The 5,904-nt window shown below is 33.5% G+C and overlaps 1 protein-coding gene across 2 annotated transcripts in view; it reads right to left on the reverse strand.

Annotated features, from left to right (window-relative positions):
• Positions 1-2,806, reverse strand: part of LOC118737667 (furin-like protease 1, isoforms 1/1-X/2) — a 280,884-nt gene extending 278,078 nt beyond the window's left edge. For both annotated transcript variants that reach the window (XM_036468349.1, XM_036468357.1), the window contains exon 1: positions 2,305-2,806. The gene's annotated coding sequence lies outside the window, so the exon portion shown is untranslated. The remainder of the gene's footprint in view (positions 1-2,304) is intronic.
• Between the last annotated feature and the right edge of the window lie 3,098 nt (positions 2,807-5,904).

Consider the following 5,904-nt stretch of genomic DNA (forward strand, 5'->3'; position numbering starts at 1 on the left):
GGGTGAAAAATTGCAAAATTTTTATAATTTTTATACAAAGTTTAAAAACTGAATTTATATGGTGTCCTGATTAGCAAACAAATTCCTTAAAAAACTCCGAAAAATTACCAAGCGCGTTAAATTTTATTATAAATGCCTAAAGACGGTGTCACACGATTGGTACTTTTATACAGATTTGTAGATTTTTTATATTGGTCTATTGGCACAAAATAAGAAAATTGGTACAATACTGCGAGCTTCTGGAAAAATTACAACAAATGGTTTTTCGTGATTGGGATAAAGAAAAATATTTGTGCATTCACATGATTGGGATAAAATTTGCAAATGCCCAATCGTGTGACACTGCCTTAAGAAATGACAAAAAAAAAACAATTATTAAGCGGTAATCTATAAATATAATTTATAATAAAAATAAATGGACTTTTTAAGAGGACTTAAGAGAGTTTTCGTGATTTTTCTTGGGTACTTCGTGTTTTGATTTTTTTGGAATTTTTGGAAATTTTGTTGTTTTTTTGGGACTTTTCTAAATTTATTTGGAATTGTTCGCTATTCCCTAGTTTTCGTCCAATTTTGAGAGTTTTTAAATAGAGCCTTTCAGGCATTTATAATGAAATTTCTTGTGAGTTTCTCAAAGTTTTCAAGATTTCCAGGGGCTTTTTTGAACTAGTTTTGTATTGTTCTTGGAGCCGTATAGTGGGAAATATTAGAAAAAATCCATCCGCGGCGCTAGAAAAAAAATAAAAGATATTCGAAGAAAAAAGATTTTTTCCGATATTTGCCGTGTTTTGATTTACTGGATTTTCCGAAAGCTTTTGATTTTTTTTTGTGAGACTTCAAAACTTTTTTGGTATTAACTACACTCATGCTTTGGAACTTTTTGAGAGTTTTCGGTATTTTTTGGGATTTGTTTCTGGACTTTTCGGGCACGTCCAAAATTTTTGGGATTTTTATAGGATTTCTTAAAACAAAACTAAAGCGTAAATAGTGCCTAAAATATTTTTCTGCCTGTATTTTAGTTTATAAATTTTTGAATTATCAAAACCATTCTACTTGGTGCATCGCTAATCCTTACCTGACTCATACCCTACTGCGACAGTCAGTGTCAATCACGGACCTTTATTTCAAACGAAAATAACCATTACCTAAATGTAATGAAAACATTAAATTACAGAAACAAAACTTTACAAAAAATTAATTCTCATTCTTAAAACGCAAAACTAAACTTAATATTTTTCACCTGCTATATTTATGACCGCTGTCTATTAAAATTCTAACAGTAGATTTTATAACTATGAAAAACTTTATACTTTATATTCCCGAAGGCAAGAAGATAATTTTCTAAACAGAAACCGCAATAAACTCTTTCGCTTCGTTTCGAGTAAGGTCTCAACTCAGAAACGCATCACTCATTTGGTATAACTATGCTAATATGTACGTAATAAAATACCTGCACTAACTCGCCTACGCAATCCTCCAACTCCTCACCCCCCCAACTTGACCCCAGACTCCCCCCCACCACTACAACTCCTAAAACGACTACAATTCCCAAGCATTTTCATTGCAGGTCTGCGGCATACAAATATGTAATACCCAAATGAGCGAGAAAATAATGTGGAAATTAATCTTTTGGGCAACACTTAGCCAACTTGTTGTTTGCCATGAAAAACTAACAACTGAAAAATAGTTGCAAATAACTTACTTGCTTACTTACATGCCGGCAAACGCTCCCAGCGATAGCTTGCTTCACCGCACTTAACCCGAGACACAACTACATACATAAGTAACATGACTGCCACAAATTGGGCTGAAAGGTAGGATTTTCGTCGGATGGCTTAAATAATTCACCCAATGTTTGCTTTCGCACACAATACATTGCAGTTGAATTTTTGGTGTAGTTAAAATTGCATTTTTTATTTCCGAAATTGTTTACAACACAAAAGAAGCTTTGGCAGCAGCCAGTGTTGTGGAGAAATAAGATTTGCTTTAAAGCAACATTGTATTTATACCAGCTATTACCGGCAATTTGTTAAGCGCCAAAGTAGAAGTGTGTGGCAGTCAGGAAGACGAAGAAGAAGAAGAAGAAGAAGGAGAATGCACTTAGCAAGCAGAGTGCGCATTTATTGACTTGGCTTTCGAAAATTTTGTGTGAGTGCCTGCCTGCAAGCATTCTGTTAGCCCTACTTCATTTTCCACAATTTTTTCTATGATAGTACCTATGTGGTATGTATTTCAATGGCTATGATGTTCCTACCTCCGTCCCTAACATTTTTTGTGAAGTGCATATTTTTGTGCTTTTCAACTCACCTTTGTGCAAAGAAGTTTGTGCAGGAAACGCAGTTCTAGAGGAATTTCACTGTTTACGAATGCGTCTGTGTACTATTTCTGCCCGTCCTTTGGTGCAAAAGAAAACGCGTATTTAGATTACTTTCAGCTTGATGGCATATGCTGTATGTCGCTGCTCCTCCTCCGTTTGCTAGTTGGCTGCGTTTTGCCGTTCAATGTGTTTGCTTGCTCTAAAAGCGCACTCTTTTGTTGAATTTCTTCACCTTTGTTGCTGCTGTTTCATATATGGAATTTTTATTTTGTGCTTTCTTTTAGCTATTCATATTCTCCTCTGTGAGTTTATTTGCTTGTTACTGCGCAGCCTTTCTTCGTAACGTTTCGTTTGTGATGGCTGTTTCCTGAGTTTTTGCTGTCGCTGCAAGGATATGAGGGATTAAAGGTATGCGAAAATTGTAGTATTGCAATTTGTTTTGGTTTGAAGCAGCTGTTTTTTTTTTGTGTTTTTGTGTCTATTCTTCAAAGATGATCTGCAATGAAAAGAAAAAAAATAAAATAAAAAGAGAGTGAGCTAAGATTTTATAGACGAGATAAACACACATTCTAAGAGTTGGATTACCTTACTAACTAGAGCTGAGATAAAACCACAAAACTAAAATGGTAAGCCAATGGGTTTTTGAATTTCCCGCGTCTTATGCTGCCTTTAAGGCAATACTCCGCTCTCAAATACCAACTGCTTATAAAAAACAACTCTGTACTGAATGTATCTCCATACCATGCGTACTAGTGTTGCCAAATGTTCCGTATTTGCTGGGACGTCCCGTATTTTGCATTAAATTTGAAATGTTCCGCTGGGACAAGAACAAAACTGACTTTTATATGGAAGAAAATTGCCAACACCCTCTACAACAAAAAATCTAAAAGATCAATAGTAATTTTTAAAGACTTGAAACTTGCGCTTTATTGTATTGAAATTGAAGGGGCTATAAACTAAAAATCTTTCTATGAAATCTAATTAAAAATATCGAAGTTTTGACTAAATTTTTTTTAAGCTTAATTAATTTGCCTGTAATCTGATATAGATCCACCCATATTTTAAATGAAAATTATTAACAATGAATAAACAAAGATAAGTTGCCAAGAGCATAATTTGAAATTTCGCTGCTATTATTTTGACCGAAACTGTATCTCTTACTTTGTTTTATGGTTTTTTTTTTTAATTTTATGTTTACGTACATACATATTTTTGTATAAATTAAAAAGTTTAGCCATGAAGTGAACGAAATTTATCATAAGCTTATAACTAATCTGAGCATTACTTCGTTGAAATGGATCACCTTTGTTCGTAGTTGGGCTTTTGAAGCAAATCCTTTATTTCTCATTTGTGCCGGTAAATTTTTGTAAATGCCGCATTTTTGCGACAAATTATGTATGGCTGTAAAAAAAAAAATCTGGCAACACTAATGCGTATCCGTATGCGTGCGTTTGACAGAAAAATTGAATATACAAATTTGTATGGCAGCACCTACATAGCAATGCATGAAAATGTAAGAAAATTTTATGAATTTTGATTTCTAAGCGTAAATGTCAAACGCACGCAGACGGATACGCATGCTATGGAGGTGCGCCTTTATTTCTTAATTTGATGGTAGCTATGTATGTACCTCAAAGGTAAGGAATAAGCGACTTTTATGTATTTTAAAATTGATCACATTTGACGTATGTAAGTAGGTATGGAAGTACAAAAAAAAATATCGGATAGGCCACTTCTGTTCTCATGGCCCCATATCTTTACATACAAACATGTAATAAAATTGCAACAGGCCGATGTCTTTACATTATAGATATTAAAGAAAAATTAATATGAAATTATTAGAGCAACAAAAGCCAAATCAACAATTTTTAGAATTTTTGTCTGTCTGTTTGTCAGTTTGTTTGTACGCGCATCGCTCAAAAACTAATGTTTTTAAAGCTAACGAAGGCTTGCAGCTGAAAATATTTTTGCTGAAGGTTGCCACCTGTTTGAAAATTTTAATTTAATTTAATGGATGAGATAAATTATATATTGCATTATGGGTAACAAACTGAAGAGGTTGAGAAAAGCTTACTGTCGAAAATATTTTTCTGGGGCGTTGCCACCTGTTTGATTTTTTTTTTTTAAATTAAATTGGTAGAATAAACGAAATATTACAATACGCGTATCAAATAGTACAAAAATACTTTTAAGGCGCAGTGAAGCACGCCAGGTATTTGCTAGTAAGTAAATAAAATATGACCTCTTTTGAGGTTCGTCATCTTAAGAAAGCAAAAATTGCCGCTGACAGTATTCTTATTCTTCATTAATTTTTTCATGACATTGCAAGCCACAGCACTTCTTAGTCCTTTCATGTGTTTCTCATTTCAGTAAAAGGTCTTAAATATATTTCCATAAAAGCGACAAGAAATCGGTTGTTTTAATCTCAACACTCAACTTCAACTCAGCAAACCAGAGGTAATCTGATCAAGTTTCAATTTACTTCTTTATTTTATTTTGCCATCAGCTCAGTAAATTTATCCGCCCCATGCAGCCTTCACTTTCCGACATCGCTAATTTTTGTTTAAACATTTTGTAATCTTTTTGTTTTTATTTTGAACATATTTCGCATTGTTTAATATTGCCAGCATTGCACTGGAAACAAGTTTGCAACACGATACCAATTTTGTTGCCATAAAGTTCACTACGCTGCCCAGTAGCTTCATTAATTCTCATATTTTGATGAGCGCATTTTTTTACACTTGATTGCATTTTTGCGGCTCAACCGAGAAAACAAATTGAATGTTTAAAAGCGAAACACACACGCACATAAATCGCATAGTTTTCTTTTATTTCATTTATTGAAATTTGCATGTTTTCATGCATACCGTTCGTTTGCTGGAAGAATATCATAAACCAAAAAAAAATTATATTTTCAGTTATGTATGACAAAATGGCGGCCAACACTTCTTGCATATTGTATTAAAATTTTGAAGCGATATCTGTCAACTGTGTCGCATAGATAGGACTTTCTTGCAACTTTCCTCTTTCTCACTTTATATACTTTGTAACTTTGGCCAGAACACTGTCACTTTTGACCAAAGTAAGCGAGGTAAATTAAAGCATCTATCTTCTGGAATTAATTTTATTGATTTACTTTTATATTTTTAGTTGATGAGGGAGAATCGATTTTTAGCCATTCTGTTTGCATTTACCACTTTTTGATATATGACATTTTTTCAGCAAACAGACGATACGATTCACTTTTCATTTGTATGTGTGTAAGATTGGTTGGTTCGAAACCTGCAACTGATTGCTCGCATGCATCTGAAATAATTCTGACTTACATGCACATTTTCGTCTGCTTGCTCTCGGAGTACTTGCAGCGTTGATTGCAAATTTTTATTGTATTTTATTTATTTTGTTGGTGCAACTTGTTCAATTGATAGTTGCAACTTTTTACAGGCATCAAATATGAATAGTACCAGCCGAATTTTTTTGCAACTATCAGTTGAACAAGTTGCAACAACAAAATAAATAAAATACAATACAAATTTGCAATCGACGCTGAAAGTACAGTAAATATACATATACATACATACTACGGTGTT

The sequence above is a fragment of the Rhagoletis pomonella genome, unplaced genomic scaffold (assembly GCF_013731165.1).
Source record: "Rhagoletis pomonella isolate Grant_MI unplaced genomic scaffold, Rhpom_1.0 Rhpom_scaffold_00001, whole genome shotgun sequence".
NCBI classification, from domain to species: Eukaryota; Metazoa; Arthropoda; class Insecta; order Diptera; family Tephritidae; genus Rhagoletis; species Rhagoletis pomonella.